This window comes from Octodon degus, unplaced genomic scaffold (genome assembly GCF_000260255.1).
Source record: "Octodon degus isolate 3935 unplaced genomic scaffold, OctDeg1.0 scaffold00332, whole genome shotgun sequence".
Taxonomy (NCBI): domain Eukaryota; kingdom Metazoa; phylum Chordata; class Mammalia; order Rodentia; family Octodontidae; genus Octodon; species Octodon degus.
The window spans coordinates 967,073-990,242 of record NW_004524908.1 but is presented as its reverse complement, the minus strand read 5'-3'; the positions used below and the strand labels follow the sequence as shown (position 1 = coordinate 990,242).

Below are 23,170 nucleotides of genomic sequence, written 5' to 3'. Positions count from 1 at the left end.
ACACGTATCTAGACTCCAGTGCGCTGAGGACAGGTGCTTGTTTCTATTACATGATTTGAGTTTCTAAGTGTGATTTCTTAATGCAGAAGAACCACCAGAGTTCCAGCTTCTTTGGCAAGCACAGACTCCAAAGCCTGTTCCTCTATCCGGTGCAACTTGGAACTCTGGCTAAATCTTCACTTTTGTAAGTTATTTAATTCACAGTTTCGCGTGTACACACATTGACAAATAATTCAGTCTAACTAGAGAAAGCATCCATTAAGTTTTTGACTTTCCAGCTGGAGTTGTAGAGAAGCTGCAGTACGTTGATCTCTCTCCCATTCAATCCTAGGGGATTAAAGCCACAAACTCTTTTCTAGAATCCACTACCCTGTGGAGAGCTGCTTGTTTTTACTGCATGATTTGTGTATCTAAGTTTGAGATCTTAATGCAGAAGAGTCAGCTAAGTTCCAGCTTCTTTGGGAAGCAGGGCACTCCAATGCCTGTTCCTGTATACAGCGCAACATAGAACTCTGGCTAAAACATTACTTTTGGAACTAAAGTACTTCACAGTTCCACTCTTTGAGAAGAGTGGCAAATCATTCAGTCTAATAAGAGAAAGGATCCATGAAGTATTTTACATTCCACGTGGGGTTGCAGAGATACTGTAGAATGTTGTTCTCTCTCCCATTCAATTCTATGGGCAAAGAGCCACAAACACGATTCTAGAATCCTGTGCCCTGAGGAGAGCTTCTCCTTTCTACTCCCTGATTTGTGTTTCCAAGTATGAGTACTTATTGCAGAAGAGTCACCTAAGCTACAGCTTATTTGGCAAGCAGGGCACTACAATGCCTGTTCCTGTATACGGTGCAACCAGAACTCTGGCTAAAACTTCGCTTTTGTAACTAAAGTACTTCACAGTTTTGCGTTCTGCAAACTGTGGAAAATCATTCAGTCTCCTAGGAGAAAACATCTGAGAAGTACGTGACTTTTCAGCTAAAGGTGCAGAGAAGCTGCAGAAGGTTGTTCTCTCTCCTATTCATTCCTATGGTCAATTAGCCACAAACACGTTTCTAGACTCCAGTGCCCTGAGGAGAGCTGCTTGTTTCTACTGCATGATTTCAGTTTCTAAGTTTGAGTTCTTAATGCAGAAGAACCCCCAAATCTCCAGCTTCTTTGGAAAGCAGGGCACTCCTTATACTCTTCCTGTGTTTGGCACAACACGAAACACTGGCTCAGATGTCACTTTTGTAACTAAATTCCTTCACAGTTCCGAGCTGTGCACACAGTGGCAAATCATTCAGTCTAATGAGAGAAAGCATCCGTGAAGTTTGTGACTTTCCAGCTGGATTGGCAGAGAAACTGCAGAAGGTAGTTCTCTCTCCCTCTCATTCCCATGGTCCTAGAGCCACAAACAGGTTCCTAGACTCCAGTGCCCAGAGGAAAGCTGCTTGTTTCTACTGCATGATTTGTGTTTCTAAGTGTGGGTTAACGCAGAAGAGCCAGCTAAGCTCCAGCTTCTTTGGAAAGCAGGGCACACCAATGCCTTTACCTGTATCCACTTTTGTAACTAAAGTACATCCCAGTTCCATGCTGTGAAAAGAGTGGCAAACCATTCAGTCTCCTAAAAGAAAGCATCCGTGAAGTTTCTGACTCCAGATAGAGGTGCAAAAAAACTACAGAAGGTCATTTTCTCAGCCATTCATTCCTAAGGGCAAAGAGGAAGAAACACGTTTCTATAATCCAGTGCCCAGAGGAGAGCTGCTTGTTTCTACTGCATGAATTGTGTTTCTATGTGTGAGTTCTTAATGTAGAAGAGCCAGCTATGCTCCAGCTTCTTTGGCAAGTAGGGTTCTCCAATTGATTTTACTGTATATGTCACAACACAGAACACTGGCTTAAACTTCACTTTTGTAACTAATGTACTTCACAGTTCTGCGCTTTGGAAACAGTGGAAAATCATTCAGTCTCCTAAGAGAAAGCATCCGTGAAGTTTGTGACTTTCCAGCTGGAGGTGCAGAGAAACTGCAGAAGGTTGTTTTCTCTCTGATTCATTCCTATGGGCAAAGAGCCACAAACTCATTTATACACTCCTGTGCCCTGGGGAGAGCTGCTTGTTTCTACTGCATGCTTTGTGTTTCTAAGTGTGAGTTCTTAATGCAGAAGAGCCAGCTAAGCTTCAACTTCTTTAGGAAGCAGGGCACTCCAAAGCCTGCTCGTGTATACAGTGCAATATAGAACTCTGGCTAAAACTTCACTTTTGTAACTAAAGTACTCTACATTTCCGCGGTGTGAAAAGAGTGACAAATTATTCAGTCTCCTAACAGAAAGCATCTGTGAAGTTTTAGACTTTCCAGCTAGAGGTGCCGAGAAACTGCAGAAGGTTGTTCTCTCTCCATTAATTCCTATGGGCAAAGATTCACAAACATGTTTCTAGACTCCAGTGCCCTGAGGAGAGCTGCTTCTCTCTCCTGCAACAATTGTGTTTCTAACTGTGAGTTCTTAAAGCAGCAGAGGCAGCTAAGCTCCAGCTTGTTTTGCAAGCAGGGAACTCAAATTCCTGTTCCTGTATACGGCGCAAAACAGAACTCTGGCTAAAACATCAATTTTGTAACTAAAATACTTCACTATTCTGTGCTGTGTGAAGAGTGGTAAATAATTCAATCTAATAAGAGAAAGCATCCTTGAAGCTTGTGACTTTCCAGGTGGAGGTGCTGAGAAATTGCAGAAGGTTGTTCTCTCTACCATTCAGTCCTATTGGTAAAGTGGCACAAACACGTTTCTAGACTCCAGTGCCCTGAGGAGATCTCCTTGTTTCTACAGCATGATTTTTGTTTCTAAGTGTGAGTTCTTAATGCAGAAGAGCCAGCTAAGCTCCAGCTTGTTGGGAAGCACTACTCTAGAATGCCTGTTCCTTTATACGGCACAACAAAGAACTCTGGGTAAAATATCACTTTTTTATGTAACGTATGTCACAGTTCCGTGCTGTGAAAAGAGAGGCAAATATTTCAGTCTCCTAACAGAAAGAATCCGTGACTTTTGTGACTTTCCAGTCAGAGGTGCAGAGAAACTGCAGAAGGTTGTTCTCGCTCCCATTCATTCCAATGGGAAAGATCCACAAACACGTTTCTAGACTCCAGTGCCCTGAGGAGAGCTGCTTGCTTCTACTGCATGATTTGTGTTTCTAAGTGTGAGCACTTAATGCAGAAGAGCCAGCAAAGCTTAAGCATCTTTAGGAAGCAGGGCACTCCAATGCCTGTTCCTGCATACTGCGCAGCACAGAACTCTGGCTAAAAGATCACTTTTGTAACTAAAGTACTTTACGTTTCCGCGGTGTGAAAAGAGTGGCAAGTCACTCAGTCTCCTAACAGAAAGCATCCGTGAAGTTTGTGACTTTCCACCCGGAGGTGCAGAGAAACTGCAGAAGGTTCTTCCCTCTCCTATTCACTCCTATGGGCAAAGAGGCACAAACAGGTTTGTAGCCTCCAGTTCCCTGAGAAGAGCTGCTTGTTTCTACTGCAAGATTTGTATTTCTAAACATGAGTTAATAAAGCAGCAGGGGCAGCTAAACTCCAGCTTATTTGGCAATCAGGGCACTCCAATTCCTATTCCTGTATACAGTGCAATACAGAACTTTGGCTAAAACCTCACTTTGTAACTAAAGTAGTTCACAGTTCTACGCTGTGAGAAGAGTGGCAAATAATTCAGTCTAATAAGAGAAAGAATCCGTGAAGTTTTGACTTTCCAACTGGAGGTGCAGAGAAACTGGAGAAGGTTGTTCTCTCTGCATTTCATTCCTATGGGCAAAGAGGCACAAATATATTTCTAGAACCTAGTGCCCAGAGGAGGGCTGCTTGTTTGTACTGCATTATTTGTGTTTCTATGTGTGACTGCTTAATGCAAAAGAGGCAGCTAAAGTCCAGCTTTTTGGGAAGCAGGGCACACCTATTCCTGTTCCTGTATACGGTGCAACTCAGAACTCTGTCTAAAACAACACTTTTGGAATTAAATTACTTCACTGTTCCGTGCTCTGAAAAGAGTGGCAAATCATTCAGTCTCCTCATATAAAGCATCCGTGACATTTGTGACTTTCCAGCTACAGATGCAGAGAAACTGCAGAAGGTTGTCTTCTCTCATATTCATTCCTATGGGCAAAGAGGGACAAGCATGTTTCTAGACTCCAGTGCCCTCAGGAGACCTGCTAGTTTCTACTGCATGATAAGACTTTCTAAGTGTGAGTCCCTAATGCAGAAGAGCCAGGTAAGCTCCATATTCTTTGCAAGTAGGGCACTCCAATTCCTCTTCTTGTATACGGCCCAACACAGAACACTGGCTAAAACGTCACTTCTGTAACTAAATTACTTCAGAGTTCTGTGCTTTGCAAACAGTGGCAAATCATTCAGTCTCCTAAGATAAAGCAACTGAGAAGTTTGTGACTTTCCATCTAGAGGTGCAGAGAAAGTGCAGAAGGTTGTTCTCTCTCCCTTTCATTACTATAGGCAAAGAGCCACAAACTCGTTTCTAGACTCCAGTTCCCTGAGGAGAGCTGCTTGTTTCTACTGCATGATTTATGTTTCTAAGTGTGAGTTCTTAAGGCAGAAGAGCCAGCTACACTTCAGCTTCTTTGTGAAACAGGGCACTCTAATGCCTATTCCTGTATACGGCGCAACAAAATCTCTGCCTTATACATCACTTTTGTAACTAAAGTACTTCACAGTTCCATGCTGTGAAAAGAGTGGGAAATAATTCAGTCTGATAAGAGAAAGCATCCATGAAGTTTATGACTTTCCAGACGGAGGTGCAGAGAAATTGCAGAATGTTGTTCTCTATCCCATTCATTCATATGGGCAAAGAAGCACAAACACATTTCAAGAATCCAGTGCCCTGAGGAGAGCTGCTTGTTTCTACTGCATGGTTTGTGCTTCTATGTGTGAGTTCCTAATGCAGAAGAGCCAGCTAAGGCCCAGCTTCTTTGGCCAGTAAAGCAGTCCCATTCCTGGTCCTGTATACAGCGCTACATGAACTCTGGCAAAAATATCAGTTTTGTAACTAAAGTACTTCACAGATCCTCGCTCTGCAAACAGTGGCAAATATTCAGTCTCCTGAGAGAAAACATGCGTGATGTATGTGACTTTCTAGCTGGAGGTGCAGAGAAACTGCAGAAGGTTATTCTCTCTACCTTTCATTTCTATGGGAAAGAGCCACATTCACGTTTATAGACTGCAGTGCCCTGAGGATATCTGCTTGCTTCTACTGCATGATTTGTGTTTCTCCATGTGAGTTCTTAATGCAGAAGAGCCACCTGAGCTACAGCTTTTTTGGCAAGCAGGGCATTCCAATGCATATTCCTGTATATGGCAAAGCACAGAACTCTGGCTAAAATGTCACTTTTGCAACTAAAGTACTTCAGAGTTCCACCCTGTGAAAATAGTGGCTAATCATTCAGACTTGTAACACAAACTATCTGTGAAGTTTGTGACTTTCCAGCCGGAGGTGCAGAGAACATGCACAAGGTTCATCTCTCTCCCATTAATTACTATGGGCAAAGAGGCACAGACTTGTTTCCAGACTCCAGTAGCCTGAGCAGAGCTGCTTTATTCTACTGCATGATTTTTGTTTCTAAGTGTGAGTTCTTAATGCAGAAGAACCAGATAAGTTCAATCTTCTTTGTGTAGCAGGGCACTCTATTGCCTTATCCTGTGCATGTCACTTCCCAGACTCTGGCTTAAATGTCCCTTTTGTAACTAAAGTACTTCTCTGTTACGTGCTTTGCAAACATTGGAAAATCATTTAGTCTCCTAAGAGAAATCATCTGTGAAGTTTTTGACTTTCCAGCTGGAGGTGCAGAGAAACTGCAGAACTTTGTTCTCGCTAACTTTCATTCCTATGGCAAAGAGGCACAAACACGTTTCTATAATCCAGTGCCCTGAGAGAGCTGCTTGTTTCTACTCTTTGATTTATTTTTCTAAGTGTTAGTTCTTAAAGCAGATGATTCTGGTGAGCTGAAGCTTCCTTGCAAAGCAGGGCACTCCAATGCCTGTTCCTGTGTACAGCGCAACACAGAACTCTGGCTAAAACCTCACTATTGTAACTAAAGTACTTCACAGTTCAGACCTGTGTAAAGAGTGGCAAATAATTCACTCTCCTAAGAAAAAGCAACCATGATGTTTGTGTCTTGACAGCTGGACGTGCAGAGAACCTGCAGAAAGTTCTTCTCTCTCTCATTTATTCCTATGGCAAAGAGCCACAAACACGTTTCTACACTCCAGTGGCCTGAGGAGTGCTGCTTGTTTCTACAGCATGATTTGTGTTTCTAACTGTGAGTTCTTAATGCAGAAGAGCCAGCTAAGCTCCAGCTTCTTTAAGAAGCAGTGCACTCCAATGCCTGTTCCTCTATATGGCACAACAGAGAACTCTGGCTAAAAGATCACTTTTGAAAGTAAAGCACTTCCCAGTACCGCACTCTGAAAAGAGTGGATAAACATTCAGTCTAATAAGGGAAAGCATCCGTGAAGTTTTTACTTTCCAGCTGGAGGTGCAGGGAACCTGCATTAGGTTGTTCTCTTTCCCATTCTTTCCTATGGGCAAAGAGCCACAAACACTTTCTGCACTCCAGTGCCCTGAGGAGAGCTGCGTGTTTCCACTAAATGATTTGTGTTTCTACGTGTCAGTTTTTAATGCAGAAGATCCACCTAAGATCCAGCTTCTTTAGCAAGCAGGGCACACCAATGCCTATTCTTGTGTATTGTGAAAAACAGAATTCTAGCTTAAATTTCACTTTTGTAAGTAAAGTACTTCACAGATCCCCACTTTGAAAAGAGTGGCGAATCATTCCATCTCCTAAGAGAAAGCATTCGTGAAATTTGTGACTTTCCAGCTGGAGGTGCAGAGAAAAAGCATGTTTGTTCTGTTTCCCATTCATTAATAAGGGCAAAGAGTCAGAAACACCTTTCAAGACTCTGGTGTCCTGAGGAGATCTGCTTCTCTCTATAGCAAGAACTGTGTTTCTAAATGTGAGTTCTTAAAGCAGAAGAGGCTGCTAAGCTCCAGCTTCTTTGGTAAGGAGGGCACTCCAAATCGAGTTCCTGTATATGGCGCAACACAGAACTCTGGCTAAAACGTCACTTTTGTAACTAAAGTACTTTACAGTTCTGCCTCTGCAAACAATGGAAAATCATTCAGTCTCCTAAGAGAAAGAATCCATGAAGCTTGTGACTTTCCTGCTGGAGGTGCAGAGAAACTGCAGATGGTTGTTCTCTCTCCCATTCATTCCTATGGGAAAAGGGGCACAAAGACATTTCCAGACTCCAGTGCCCTGAGAAAAGCTGCTTGCCTCTACTGCAAGATATGTGTTTTTAAGTGTGAAGTCTTAAGGTAGAAGAGCCGGCTAAGCTCCAGCTTCTCTGGGAAGCAGCACACTCCAGTGAAAGTTGTTGTATACGGTCAACACATAACTCTGGCTAGAACGTCATTTTTGTCTCTAAAGAACTTCACAATTCCGTCCTTTGTAAAAAGAGGCAAATCATTCAGTCTCCTAACAGAAAGCATCCATGAAGTTTGTGACTTTCCAGCTGGAGATGCAGAGAAAATGCAGTAGGTTGTTCTCTTCCCCATTCATTCCTATGGGCAAAGAGCCACAAACACGTTTCTACACACCAGTGCCCTGAGGCAAGCTGATTGTTTCTATTGCATAATTTTTCTTTCTAAGTGTGAGTTCTTATTACATAATAGCCACATAAGCTCCAGCTTCTTTGTTAAGCAGAGCCTCCAATGCCTGTTCCTGTAAACGGCGGATCTCAGAACTCTGGCTAAAACTTCATTATTGTAAATAAAGTACTTCACAGTTCCGCACGGTGAAGAGACTGTCAAATCATTCAGTCTCCTAATAGAAATCATACGTGAAGTTGTTGACATTCCACCTGGAGGTGGAGAGAATCTGCAGAAGGATTTTCTCTCTCCATTTCATTCCTATGCTCAAAGATCTACAAACATGTTTCTAGACTGTAGTGCCCTGAACAGAGCTGCTTGTTTCTACTGCATGATTTCTGTTTCAAGTCTGATTTCTTAATGCAGAAGAGCCAGGTAAGCTCTAGCTTCTTTGGGATGCAGGGCAAAAATATGCCTGTGCCTGTATACACTGTAACAGAGAACTCTGTCTAAGACGTCACTTGTGTAACTTAAGTACTTCACAGTTCCGCGCTGTGAATAGAGTGGCAAATCATTCAGTCTCCTAACAGAAAACATCTGTGAAGTTTGTGACTTTCCACATGGAGATGCATAAAAACTGCAGAAATTCGTTCTCTCTCCCATTCATTCAAATGGGCAAAGAGCCATAAACAAGTTTCGAGATTCCAAGTGCCCTGAGCAGAGCTGCTTGTTTCTTTTTTTTTAATTTTTATTTACATATGTGCGTATGTGTGTGTGTGTGCATGGCCAGCTCATCCCACCAGGGGGCGGGCTGGCTGGGATGTGGTGATGGAGTATTGAACCACTGTCCATGAGCTTTGCAAATCTTGTTCTAAGTACATGTTTTAGACCACGGAGCCATCTCACCATCCCGAGAGCTGCTTGTTTCTACTGCATGATTTGTGTTTCTAAGCGTGAGTTCTTAATGCAGAAGAGGTAGATAAGCTCCAGCTTCTTTGCGAAGCAGACCACTCCAATGCCTGTTCCTGTATACGGCACAACACAGAACTCTGGCTAAAACGTCACTTTTTTCACTAAAGTATTTCACAGTACCTTCCTGTGAAATGAGTAGCAAACCATTCAGTCTCCTACAGAAAGCATCCGTGAACTTTGTGACTTTCCAGCATCAGGTGCAGAGAAACTGCAGTAGGTTGTTCTCTCTCCCATTTTTTCCTATGGGAAAAGAGGCACAAACTCGTTTCAAGACTACAGTGCCCTAAGGAGAGCTACTTGTTTCTATTGTATGATTTGTGTTTCTAAGTGTGTGTTCTTAATGCAGAAGAGCTTCCTAAGATCCAGCTTCTTTGGCAAGCAGGGCACTCCAATGTCTGTTCCTTTATAGGGTGCAACACAGAACTCTGGCTAAAATGTCACTTTTGTAACTAAAGTACTTCACAGTTCGGCTTTGTGAAAAGAGGGACAAATCAATCACTCTCCTAACAGAGAGCATCCGTAAAGTTTGTGACTTTCCAGCTGGAGGTGCACAGAATCTGCAGAAGGTTTACGTCTCTCCCATTCATTCCCATGGGCAAAGAGCCATAAACAAGATTCCGGACTCCAGTGCCCTGAGGAGACCTGCTTGTTTCTACAGCATGATTTGTGTTTCGAAGTGTGAGTACTTAATGCAGAAGAGCCACCTAAGTTCCATCTGCTTTGGCAAGCAGCGCACTCCCATGCCTATACCTGTATAAGACGCAAAACAGAATTCTGGCTAATATGTCACTTTTGTAACTAAAGTACTTCACATTTCCCCACTTTGAAAAGAGTGGCAAATCATTCAGGCTCCTAAGATAAAGCATGCTTTTAGTTTCTGACTTTCCAGTTGGAGGTGCAGAGAAATTGAAGGAAGTTATTCTCTCTCCCATTCAGTCCAATGGGCAAACAGGGAGAAACTCGTTTCTAGACTCCCATACCCTGAGGAGAGCTGCTTGTCTCTACAGCAAGATTTGTGTTTCTAAGAGTGCGTTCTTCAGGAAGAAGAGGCAGCTAAACTCCAGCTTCTTTGGCAAGCAGGGCACTCCAATTTCTCTTCCAGTATACAGTGCAACACAGAACTTTGGCTAAAACTTCACTTTTGTAAGTAAAGTACTTAAAAGGTCCACACTGTGAAAAGAGTAGGAAATGATTCAGTCTAATAAGAGAAAGCATCCAGGATGTTTCTGACTTTCCAGCTGGAGGTGCAGAGAAACTGCAGCATGTTGTTCTCTCTCCCATTCATTCCTATGGTCAAAGAGAAACAAACACGTTTCTAAACTCCACTGTCCGGAGGAGAGCTAATTGTTTCTACTGCATGATTTGGGTTTCTAAGTGTGAGTTCTTAATGCAGAGGAGGCAGCTTATCTCCATATTCTTTGGCAAGCAGTGCACTCCAATTCCTGTTCCTGTATAAGGCGCAACAGAGAACTATGGCTAAAACATCACTTTTATAATTAAAGTACTACACAGTTCCTCGCTCTGCAAACTGTGGCAAATATTCTGTCTCCCACAAAAAAGGATCCTTGAAGTTTGTGACTTTCCAGCTGGAGGTGAAGAGAAACTGCAGAAGATTGTTCTCTCTTCCATTCATTTCTATGGGCAAAGAGCCACAAACAAGTTTGTAGACTCCAGTGCCCTGAGGAGAGCTGCTTGTTTGTACTGCAAGGTTTGTGTTTCTAAGTGTGAGTTCTTAATGTAGAAGAGCCAGCTAAGCTTCAGCTTCTTTGGGAAGCAGGGCCCTCAAATGACTGTTCATGTATACAGCGCATCACAGAACTATGTGTAAAACGTCACTTTTGTAAGTAAAGTACTTCACAGTTCCGCGCTGGGAAAAGATTGTCAAATCATTCAGTCACCTAAAAGAAAGCATCCGTGAATTTTTTGACTTTCTAGCTGGAGGTGCACCGAAACTGCAGAAGGATTTTCTCTCTCCCAATCATTCCTATGGGCAAAGAAGCACAAACTTGTTTCAAGATTCCAGTTCGCTGAGGAGAGCTGCTTGTTGATAGTGCATGATTTCTATTTCTAAGTGTGACATCTTAATGCAGAAAAGCCAGCTAAGCTCCAGCTTCTTTGGCAAGCAGGGCACTCCAATTCCTCTTCCTGTATAAGGCACACCAGAGATCACTGGGGTAAACTTCACTTTTGTAACTAAAGTGTTTTACAGTTCCACGCTCTGCAAACAGGGGCAAAACATTCATTCTCCTAAGAAAAACTTCCAGAAGTTTTTGACTTTCCACCTGGAGGTGCGGAGAATCTGCAGAAGGCTGTTCTCTCTCCTGTTCATTCCTATGGGCAAAGAGCCACAAACATGTTTCAAGAAACCTGTTCCCAGAGGAGAGCTGCTTGTTTCTACTGCATCATTTGTTTTTCTAAGTGTGTGTTCTTAATGAAGAAGAGCTGTTTAAGCTCCAGGTTCTTTGGGAAGCAGGGCAATCTATTGCCTGTTCCTTTATATGGCACAACACAGAACTCTGGCTAAACGTCACTTTTGTAACTAAAGAACTTAACATAATGGTGCTCTGAAAACAGTGTGAATTCACTCAGTCTCCTTAAAGAAATCATCAGTGAAGTTTTTGACTTTCTACCTGGAGTTTCAGAGAAACTGCAGAAGGTTGAGCTCTATACCCTTCATTCCAATGTGCGAAGAGCTAGAAACACTATTATAGACTCCAACGCCCTGAGGAGAGCTGCTTGTTTCTACTGCATGTTTTGTGTTTCCTAGTGTGTGTATTGAATACAAATGAGGCAGCTAAGCTCCAGCTTCTTTTGCAAGCAGCACACTCCAATTCCTGTTCCTTTCTATGGCTCAACACAGAACTCTGGCTAAAACGTCACTTTTGTAATTAAAGTACTTCACAGTTCCGCCCTTGAAAAGAGTGGCAAATCTTTCAGTCTAATGAGAGAAGGCATCCTTTAAGTTTGTTACTTTCCAGCTGGAGGTGCAGAGAAACTGCAGAAGGTTGTTCTCTCTCCCATTCATCCCTATGGGCAAAGCACCACAAACACCTTTGTAGACTCCAGTGCCCTAAGGAGAGTTGCTTGTTTCTACTGCATTACTTGTGCTTCTAAGGGTCAGCTCTTAATGCAGAAGAGCCAGCTAAGCTCCAGTTTTTTCAGGAAACAAGGAACTCCAATGCCTATTGCTGTATATGGCGCAACACAGAAATCTGGCCAAAACATCACTTTTTTAACTAATTCTTCATAGTTCTGCACTATGGAAACAGTGGCAAATCTTTCAGCCTCCTAAGAGAAAGCATACTTGAAGTTTTTAATTTTCCAGCTCTGGGTGCAGAGAAACTATAGAAGGTTATTTTCTGTCCCATTCATTAATATGGCATTAGAGTCACAAACAAGTTTCTATATTCTACTGACCAGAGGAGAGCTGCTTGTTTCCACCACATGATTTGTGTTTCTAAGTGTGAGTTCTTAGTGGAGAAGATCCAGGTAAGCTCCAGCTTCTTTGGGAAACAGAGCACTCCAATGCTTGTTTATGAATGCTGCACAAAACAGAATTCTGGATAAAACTTCAATTTTGTAACTAAAGTACTTCACAGTTCCGTGTTCTGCAAACAGTATCAAATCATTCATTTTCCTAAGAGAAAGCATTCGGGAAGTTGTGACCTTCCAGCTTGTAATGCAGAGAAACTGTAGAAGGATTTTCTCTCCCCCATTCATTGCTAAGAGCAAAGAGGCACAAACAAGTTTCTGGACTCCAGTTCCCTGAGGATTCCATCTTGTTTCCACTGCATGATATATGTTTCTAAGTGTGAGTTCTTAATGCAGAAGATCCAGCTAAGCTTCAGCTTCTTTGGGAAGCAGGGTACTCCAATGCCTGTTCCTGTATACAGCCCAAAACAGACCTCTGGCTAAAATTTCACTTTTATAACTAAAGTACTTCACAGTTCAGCACTTTGCAAACAGTGGCAAATCATTCAGTCTCCTAAGAGAATGCATCCGTGAAGTTTGTAAGTTTCTAGCTGGAGGTGCAGAAAAACTGCAGTAGGTTGTTCTCGCTCCCATTCATTCCTATGGGCAAAGAGACAAAAACAGGTTTCTAGATTCCAGTGTTCTGAGGAGAGCTGCTTGTTTCTACAGCATGATTTGTGTTTCTATGTGTGAGATCATAATGCAGAAGAGGCAGCTGAGCTCCAGCTTCTAATGGAATTGGCCACTCCAAAGCCTGTTGCTGTATACTGCACAACACAGAACTCTGGCTAAAACGTCACTTTTGTAACTCAAGTACTTCACAGTTCCACACTTTGCAAACAGTGGCAAATCATTCTGTCTCCTAAGAGAAAGATTCAGTGAAGTTTTTGACCTTCCAGCTATGGATGCAGAGAAACTGCAGAAAGTTGTTCTGTCTCCCATTCATTCCTATGGGCAAAGAGACACAAAGAAGTTTCTAGCCTCCAGGGCACTGAGGAGAGCTGCTTGTTTCTACTGCATGATCTGTGTTTCTAAGTGTGAGTTCTTAATGCAGAAGAGGGAGATAAGCTCCAGAATTTTGGTAAGCACGGGACTCCAATGCCTATTCCCCTGCACGGAGGAAAACAGAATTCTGGCTAAAATGATACTTTTGTAACTGAAGTACTTCACAGTTAACCGCTTACAAAAGAGTGGCAAATCATTCAGTCTATCTAAGAGAAAGCATCCGAGAAGTTTGTGACTTTCCAACCTGCAGGTGCAGAGAAACTGAAGAAGGTTGTTCTCTCTTCCTTTCATTCCTATGGGCAAAGAGGCACAAACATGTTTCTAGAATCCAGTGTCCTGAGGAGAGCTGCTTTTTTCTACTGCAATATTTGTGTTTCTAAGTGTGAGCTCTTAGAGAAGCAGAAGCAGCTAAGCTCCAGTTTCTTTGGCAAGCAGGGCACTCCAATTCCTTCTCCTGTATATGGTGCAACACAGAACTCTGTCCAGAACCTCACTTTGTAATGAAGACCTTCAGAGTTCCGAGCAGTGAAATGAGTGGCAAGTCATTCAGTCTCACAAGTGACAGCATCAGCTTCTTTGGCAAGGAGGGCACTCCAATGCATATTAATGTATACGGTGCAACAAAGCACTCAGTCTAAAACATCACTTTTGTATTTAAAGTATTTCACAATTCCATGCTGTAAAAAGAGTGGCAAATCATCCAGTCTCCTAACAGAAAGCATCCGTGACATTTGTGACTTTCCAGATGGAGGTGCAGAGAACATGCAGAAGGTTGTTCTCTCTCTCTCTTTCATTCCTATGGGCAAAGAGCCACAAACACGTTTCTAGACTCCAGTGGCCTGAGGAGAGCTGCTTGTTTCTACTGCAGGATTTGGGTTTCTAAGTGTGAGTTTTTTATGCAGAAGAGCCAGCTAAGCTCCAGCTACTTTGGGAAGCAGGGCAGTCCAATGCCTATTCCTGTATACGGCGTAACACAGAACAATGTCTAAAACGTCACTATTGTAACTAAAGTACTTCACAGTTCCACTCTCTGCAAACAGTGGCCAATCATTCAGTCTTCTAACAGAAAGCAACCGTGAAGTTTATGACCTTCCAGCTAGAGGTGGAAGGAAACTGCAGAAGGTTGTTCTGTCTCCCATTCCTTCCTATGGGCAAAGAGGCAGAAACATGTTTCTAGACACCAGTACCCTGAAGAGAGCTGCTTTTTTCTACTGCATGATTTGTTTTTCTAACAGTGAGTTCTTAATGTGAAAGAGCCAGCTAAGCTCCAGCTTCTTTCGCAAGCACAACACTCCAATTCCTGTTCCGGTATACGGCGCAACACAGAACTCTGGCTAAGACATCACTTTTGTAAATAAAGTACTTCACAGTTCCTCTCTCTGCAAACAGTGCAAATATTCAGTCTTATAATAGAAAGCATCTGTATAATATGTGACTTTCCAGGTGGAGGTGCAGAGAAACGGCAGAACGTTGTTCTCTCTTGGATTCATTACCGTGGGAAAGAGCCACAAACACGTTTCTAGATTCCAGTGCCCTGAGGAGAGCTGCTTGTTTATACTACATGATTTCTGTTTCTAAGTGTGAATTCTTAATGCAGAAGAGCCATCTAGGCTTCTGCTTCTTTGCGAAGCATGGCAATCCAATGCCTGTTCCTGTATATGGCACAACACAGAATTCTGGCTAAAATCTCACTTTGGTAACTAAAGTAATTCACAGTTCCGCACTGTGAAATGAGTGGCAAATCATTCAGTCTCTTAAGTGAAAGCATCCGTGAAGTTTGTGACTTTCCTGCTGGAGGTGCAGAGAAACTGCAGAAGGTCGATCTCTCTCCCATTCATTTCTATGGGTGAAGAGCCACAAACACGTTTCTAGACTCCAGTGCCCTGAGGAGAGCTGCTTGTTTCTACTGCATGATTTGTGTTTCTCAGTGTGAGTTCTTAATGCAGAAAAGCCAGCTTGGCTCCAGCTTCTTTGGCATGTAGGGCACACCAATGCCTGTTCCTTTACACAGTGCAACACAGAACTCTGACTAAAACACCACTTTTGTAACTAAAATACTTCACAGTTCTGTGCTCTGCAAACAATATTAAATCTTTCAGTCTCGGAGGAGAAAGCAACTGTGAAGTTTCTGGCTTTTCAGCTAGAGGAGCAGAGAAACAAAAGAAGGTTTATCTCTCTCCCATTCATTCCTACAGGCAAAGAGCCCCAAACAGGTTTCTAGACTCCAGTTCCCTGAGGAGAGCTGCATGTTTCTAATGCACGATTTGCGTTTCTAAGTGTGAGTTCTTAATGCATAAGAGCCAGCTATGCTGCAGCTTCTTTGTGCAACAGGGCACTCCTATTCTTGTTCCTGTATACAGCACAAAAAGAACTCTGACTTAAAACTCACTTTTTTAATTAAATTACTTCACAGTTACCCCTGTGAAAAGAGTGGCAAATTATTCATTCTAATAAGAGAAAGTAACCAGGACTTTTGTGACTTTGCAGTTGGATGTGCAGAGAAATTGCAGAAAGTTTTTCTCTCTCCCATTCATTAATTTGCTCAAAGAGCCAGAAACATTTTTCTAGACTCCAGTGCCCTGAGGAGAGCTGCTTGTTTCTACTGCATTATTTCTGTTTCTCAGTGTGACTGCTTAATGCAGAAGAGGAACCTAAACTCCAGCTTCTTTGGGAAGCCGGGCACACCTATTCCTGCTCCTGTATATGGCGCAACACAAAACTCTGTATAAACAGTACTTTTGGAAATAAAGTACTTCACTGTTCCGTGCTCTGAAAACATGGCAAATCATTCAGTTTCCTAAGATAAAGCATCCGTGACTTTTCTGACTTTCCAGCTAGAGATGCAGAGAATCTGCAGAAGGTTGTTCTCTATCCCATTCATTCCCATGGGCAATGAGGCACAAACACGTTTCTAGAATCCAGTGCCCTGAGGAGAGCTGCTATTTTCTACTGCATGATAAGAGTGTCTATCTGTGAGTCCTTAATTCGGAAGAGCCAGCTAAGCTCCATATTCTTTGCAAGTAGGGCACTCCAATTCCTGTTCCTGTATACGGCCAAACACAGAACTCTGGCTAAAATGTCACTTTTGTAACAGAAGTACTTCAGAGTTTTGTGCTCTGCAAACAGTTTCAAAACATTCAATCTCCTAAGGAAAGCAACTGAGAAGTTTGTGACTTTCCAGCTACAGGTGCAGAGCAAGTGCAGAGGGTTGTACTCTCTCCCATTTATTACTATAGGCAAAGAGCCAAAAACACGTTTCTAGACTCCCGTTTCCTGAGGAGAGCTGCTTATTTCTACTGCATGATTTGTGTTTCTAAGTGTGAGTTCTTAATGCAGAAGAGCCAGCTACGCTTCAGTTTCTTTGTGAAACAGGGCACTCCAATGCCTGTTCCTGTATATGGCGCAACAAAAATCTCTGGCTTATACGTCACTTTTGTAACTACAGTTCCCCGCTGTGAAAAGAGTGACAAATAATTCAGTCTAATAAGAGAAAGCATCCGTGAAGTTTATGACTTTCCAGACCTCGGTACAGAGAAACTGCAGAAGGTTTTTCTCTATCCCACTGTTTCATATGTTCAAAGATGCACAAACACGTTTCTAGACTCCAGTATCCTGAGGAGAGCTGCTTGTTTCTACTGCATGATTTGTGCTTCTGTGTGTGTGTTCGTAATGCAGAAGAGCCAGCTAAAGCCTATCTTCTTTGGCAAGTAGGGAACTCCCATTCCTGGTCCTGTATAAGGCACAACACGGAATTCGGGCTAAAAGGTCACTTTTGTAACTACAGTACTTCATAGTTGTTCACTCTGCAAACAGTGGCAAATATTCAGTCACCTAAGAGAAAACATGTGTGACGTATGTGACTTTCCAGCTGGAGGTGCAGAGAACCTGCAGAAGTTTATTCTCTCTTCCTTTCATTCCTATGGGCAAAGAGGCACAAACATGTTTCCAGACTCCAGTGGCCTGAGGAGAGCTGCTTGTTTCTACAGCAGGATTTTGGTTTCTAACTTTGAGTTCTTAATGCAGAAGAGCCAGCTAAACTCCAGCTACTTTGAGAAGCAGGGCAGTCCAACACCTATTCCTGTATACGGCACAACACAGAATTCTGGCTAAAATTTAACTATTGTAGATAAAGCACGTAGCAGTTCCACACTGTGAAAACAGTGGCAAATCATTCAGTCTCCTAACAGAAAGCATCCGTGAAGTTTGTGACTTTCCACCTGGAGGTGCAGAGAAACTGCAGAAGGTTGTTGTCCCTATTCTTCCCATGGGCCTAGAGCCACAAACTGGTTTCTAGACTCCAGTGCCCTGAGGAGAGCTGCTTGTTTCTACTGCATGATTTGTGTATTTGAATGTGGTTTCTTAGTGCAGAAGAGGCAGCTAAGCTCCAGATTCTTTGGGAAGCAGGGCACACCGATTCCTGGTCCAGTTTACGGTGCAATACAGAACTCTAGCTAAAGCACCACATTTGTAACTAAAGCTCCTCACCGTTCCTCATTCTGCAAACAGTGGCAAATCATTCAGTCTCCTAAGAGAAAGCATCAATGAAGTTTGTGACTTTCCAGCTGGATGTGCAGAGAGACTGCAGAAGGTTGACCTCTCTCCCATTCATTCCTATGGGCAAAGATCCACAAACACTTTTCTAGACTCAAGTGCCCTGAGGAGAGGTGCTTGTTTCTACAGCATGATTTGTGTTTTTCAGTGTGAGTTCTTGATGCAGAAGAACCACCTAAGTTACAGCCTCTTTGGCAAGCCGGGCACTCATTGCATGCTCCTGTATACGGCACAACAATGAACTAAGTCTAAAACATCATTGTTGTAATTAAAGTATTTCACAAATCCGCGCTGCAAAAAGAATGGCAAATCATTCACTCTCCTAACAGCAAGCATCTGTGAAGTTCGTGACTTTCCAGCTGGAGGTGCAGAGAACCTGCAGAAGATTGTTCTCTCTCCCATTCATTCCTATGGGCAAAGAACCTCAAACAGGTTTCTAGACTCCAGTTCACTGAGGAGAGCTGCTTGTTTCTACTGCATGATTTTTGTTCCGAAGTGTGAGTTCATAATGCAGAAGAGGCAGCTAAGCTCCAGCTTCTTTGGGAAGCAGGGCACTCCTATGTCTGTCAATGTATACACTGCAGCACAAAACTCTGGCTAAAACGACTGTCTTGCAACTAAAGTACTTCACAGGTCCATCCCGTGAAAATAGGGGCAAATTATTCTGTCTCCTAAGAGGAAGGATTCATGAAATTTGTGACTTTCCAGCTAGAGGTGCTTAGAAACCGCAGAAGGTTGTTCTCTGTCCCATTCATTCCTATGGGCAAAGAGGCTCAAACACGTTCCTAGACTCCAGTTCCCTGAGCAGAGCTGCTTGTTTGTACTGGGTGAATTGTGTTTCTAAGTGTGAGTTCTCAATGCAGAAGAGCCACCTGAGCTCCAGCTTTTTTGGCAAACAGGGCATTCCAATTCCTATTCCTATATAGGTCACAAAACAGAACTCTGGCTAAAACATCACTTTTGTAACTAAAGTACTTAACAGTTCCTCGTTCTGCAAACAGTGGCAAATATTCCATCTCCTAAGAAAAAGCATCCCTGATGTTTGTGACTGGTCAGCAGGAGGTGCAGAGAAACTGCAGAAGGTTGTTCTCTCTTCCATTCATTCCTATGGGAAAAGAGCCAAAAACACGTTTCTAGACTCCAGTGCCCTGAGGAGAGATGCTAGTTTCTCCTGCATGAATTGTGTTTCTAAGTGTGAGTTCTTAATGTAGAAAAATCAGCTAAGTTTCAGCTACTTTGGGAAGCATGGCACTCCTATGCCGGTTCATGTATATGGCGCAACACAGATCTCTTGTTAAAATGTCACTTTAGAAACTAAAGAACTTCACAGTTCCACACTGGGACAAGAGTGGCAAAACATTCAGTCTCCTAAGAGAAAGCATCCACTAATTTTGTGACTTTCCAGTTGGAGGAGCAGAGAAACTGCAGAAGGTTTTTCTCTTTCCCATTCATTCCTAATGGCAAAGAGCCACAAATCCGTTTCTAGACACCAGTGCCCTGAGGAGAACTGCTTGTTTCTACTGCATGATTTGTGTTTCTAAGTGTGAGTTCTTAATGCAGAAGAGGCAGCGAAGCTCCATGTTCTTTGGCAAGCAGGGCGTTCCAATTCCTGTTCCTGTATACGGCGCAACACAGAACTCTGGCTAAAACATCACATTTGTAACTAAAGTAATTCACAGTTCCACGCTCTGCAAACAGTGACAAATATTCCATTTCATAAGAAAAACCAACCGTTATTTTTGTGTTTTGCCAAATGGAGGTGCAGAGAAACTGCAAAAGGTTCTTCTCTCTCTAATTTATTCCTATGGCAAAGAGCCACAAGCACTTTTCTAGACTCCAGTGCCCTGAGGAGAGCTGCTTGTATCTACTGCATGATTTGTGTTTCTAAAAGCGAGGTCTTTGTGCTGAAGAGAAACATAAACTCCAATTTCTTTGATAGACAGGGCACTCCAATCCCTGTACCTGTATATGGCGCAACACAGAACTCTAGCTAAAAGTTCACTTTTGTAACTAAAGTACTTCACATTTCTGTGCTGTGAAAAGAGCGGCACATCATTTACTCTTCTATGAAAAAGCATCCATTAAGTTTGAGTTTCCAGCTGGAGGTGCAGACAAACTGCAGAAAGTTGTTCTGTCTCCCACTCATTCCTATGGGCAAAGAGCCACAAACAGGTTTCTAGAATCCAGGTCTGTGAGGAGAGCTTCTTTGTTCTACTGCATGATTTGTGTTTCTAAGTGTGATATCTTAGTTCAGAAGAATCTCCTACGCTCCAGGTTATTTGAAAAGCTGGGCACTCCAGTGCCTATTCCTGTATATGGTGCAACACAGATCTCTGGCTAAAACGTTCACTTTTGTAACAAAAGTACTTCAAAGTTCCACTCTTTGCAAAACAGTGGCAAATCCTTCAGTGTCCTAATAGAAAGCATCCGAGAAGATTGTGACTTTAAGCTGGAGGTGCAGAGAAACTTCAGAAGGATGTTCTCTCTCCCATTCCTTCCTAAGGGCAAGGAGCCACGAACACATTTCTAGACTCCAGTGATCTGAGGAGAGCTGCTTGTTTTACTGCATGAATTGTTTTTCTATGTGTCAGTTCTTAATGCAGATGGGCCACCTCTGCGCCAGCTTTGGAAAGCAGGGCACTCCAATGCCTGTTTCTGTGTATGGCGCAAAACAGAAATCCAGCTAAAATGTCACTTTTTTAACTAAAGCAGTTCACAGTCTCCGCTGTGAGAAGAGTGTCAAATCATTCAGTATCCTAAGAGAAAGCATCCATGAAGTTTGTGACTTTAGCACTGGAGGTGCAGAAAAACTGCAGAAGATAGCTCTCTCTCCTATTCATTCCTATGGGCAAAGAGCCACAAACAAGTTTCCAGACTCCAGTGCCCTGAGGACAGCTGCTATTTTCTAATGCATGTTTTGTGTTTCTAAGTGTGAGTTCTTTATGCCGAAGAGCCACCGAAGTTCTAGCTCCTTTGACAAGCAGGGCTCACCAGTACCTATACCTGTGCATGGCGTAATACAGAATTCTGGCTAAAACGACACTTTTGTAATTAAAGTACTTCACAGTTTGCAGCTTAGAAAAGAGTAGGAAATCATTCAGTCTCCTACGTGAAAGCATCTATGAAGTTTGTGACTTTCCAGATAGAGGTGCAGAGAAACAGGCGAAGGTTGGTCTCTCTCCCATTCATTCGTATGGGCAAAGAGCCACAAACACGTTTTAAGACTCCAGTACCCTGAGGAGATGTGCTTGTTTCTACTGCATGATTTGTATTACTCAGTGTGAGTTCTTAATGCAGAGGAGCCACCTAAGCTCCCGCTTCTTTGGCAAGCAGGGCACTACAGTCCATGTTCCTGTACATGGCACAACAAAGAACTCAGTCTAAAACTTCACTTTTCAAATTAATGTTCTTCACAATTCCGCGCTGTGAAAAAATTGGCAAATCATTCATTCTCCTAACATAAAGCAACCTTGAAGTTTGTGACTTTCCAGCTCTAGGTGCAGAGAACCTGCAAAAGGTTCTCTCTCTCATTCATGCCTATGTCAAGGAGGCACAAACACGTTTCTAGACTCCAGTGCCCTGAGGAGAGCTGCATGTTTCCACTGCATGATTTGTGTTTCTAAGTGTGAGTTCTTAATTATGAAGACGCAGCTAAGCTACAGCTTCTTTGGCAAGCAGAACACTCCATTTCCTGTTCCTGTACACGGCACAACACAGAACTCTGGCTAAGACATCACTTTTGTAACTAAAGTACTTCACAGTTCTTCGCTCTTCAAACAGTGACAAATATTCAGTCTCCTAAGAGAAAGCATTGGTGAAGTTTGTGACTTTCGTAGTAGAGGTGCAGAAAAACTGCAGAAGTTTGTTCTCTCTCAAATTCATTCCTATGGGAAAGAACCACAAACACGTTTCTAGACTCCAGTGCCCTGAGGAGAGCTGCATGTTTCTACTGCATGATATGTGTTTTAGAGTGTGAGATCTTAATGCAGAAGGGCAAGATAATCTTCATCTTCTTTGGGAAGCAGGGCACTCCAATAGTTCTTCCTGTATACAGGGCAACACAGAACTGTGTAAAACATCACTTTTGTAACTAATGAATATCACAGTACTGCGATGTGAAAAGAGCGGCAAATCAATCAGACTCCAAACAGAAAAGATCTGTGAAGTTTGTGACTTTCCACCTGGAGGAGGAGAGAAACTGCAGAACGTTGTTCTCTCTCCCATTCATTCCCATTGGCCTAGAGCCACAAACTCGTTTCTACACTCCAGGGCCCTGAAGATAGCTGCTTTTTTCTACTGCATGATTTGTGTTTCTAAATTGAGTTCTTAATGCAGAAGATCCAGGTAAGCTCCAGCTTCTTTGACAAGCAAGGCACTTCAATACCTGTTCTTGTATACGGAACAACACAGAACTCTCACTAAAACTTCACTTTCGTAACTAAAGTATCTCAAAGTTCTGCACTGAGAGAAGAGTGGCAAATGATTCAGAATATTAAGAGAAAGGTTGTTCTCTCTCCCATTCATTCCTATGGGCGAAGAGCCACAAACACGTTTCTAGTGTCCATTTCGCTGAGGAGAGCTGCTTGTTTCTAATGCATGATTTGTGTTTCTAAGTGTGAGTTCTTAATGCAGAAGAGCCAGCAAAAGTCCAGCTTCTTTGGGAAGCAGGACAGTCCAATGCCTGTTCCTGTATACAGCGCAACACAGAACTCTGTCTAAAACCTCACTTTTGTAACTAAATTACTTCACAGTTGCACGCTGTGAAAAGAGTGCAAAATCATTCAGTCTCTTAACAGAAATTATCCGTGAAGTTTGTGACTTTCCAGCTGGAGGTGCAGAGAAACTGCACAAGGATTTTCGCTCTCCCAATCTTTCCTATGGTCAAAGAGCCCAAAACATGTTTCTAGGCTCCAGTGCATTGAAGAGAGCTGCTTGTTTCTACAGCATGATTTGTTTTTCTAAGTGTGAGTTCTTAATGTAGAAGACCGACATAAGGTCCAGCTTCAGTGGCAAGCAGGGCACTCCAATGCCTGTTCCTATATATGGCCCAACACAGAACTGTGGCTTAAATGTCACTTTTGAAACTAAAGTACTTCACATTTCTGTGCTGTGAAGAGTGGCAAATCTTTCTGTCTCCTAAGAGATAGAATCTTTGAAGTTTGTGACTTTCTTGCTGGAGGTGCTGTGAAAGTGCAGAAAGTTGTTCTCACTCCCATTCATTCCTAAGGGCAAAGAGCCACAAACACGTTTCTAGATTCCAGGTCCCTGAGAAGAGCTGCATGTTTCTTCTGCATGATTTGTGTTTCTAAGTGTGTGTTCTTTTTTTTTTCTTTTCAAAGTTTTTGATAAACATATAGCAATGAGACAGTTTCAAATCAAATCGAAGGTACAGTTTCAACAAATAATACACTGCATATATTCTTCTTCGTGGTTAGTTGCTATACAAGAAGCAGACTTGTGATCCTACTTACAAACACCATTAGAACAAATCATTCTATTCATTAAGAGAATGCAACTATATATCTATCCCAACCACTTTGAATAC

The 23,170-nt window shown here is 42.6% G+C and overlaps 1 long non-coding RNA gene across 1 annotated transcript in view; it reads right to left on the bottom strand.

Moving 5' to 3' along the window:
- Positions 1–8,415: 8,415 nt before the first annotated feature.
- The window catches only part of LOC111814503, a 24,399-nt gene continuing 9,644 nt past the window's right edge, over positions 8,416–23,170 (bottom strand). Inside the window, exon 4 of the long non-coding RNA XR_002819466.1 lies at positions 8,416–8,543. This is a non-coding gene — a long non-coding RNA (uncharacterized LOC111814503). The remainder of the gene's footprint in view (positions 8,544–23,170) is intronic.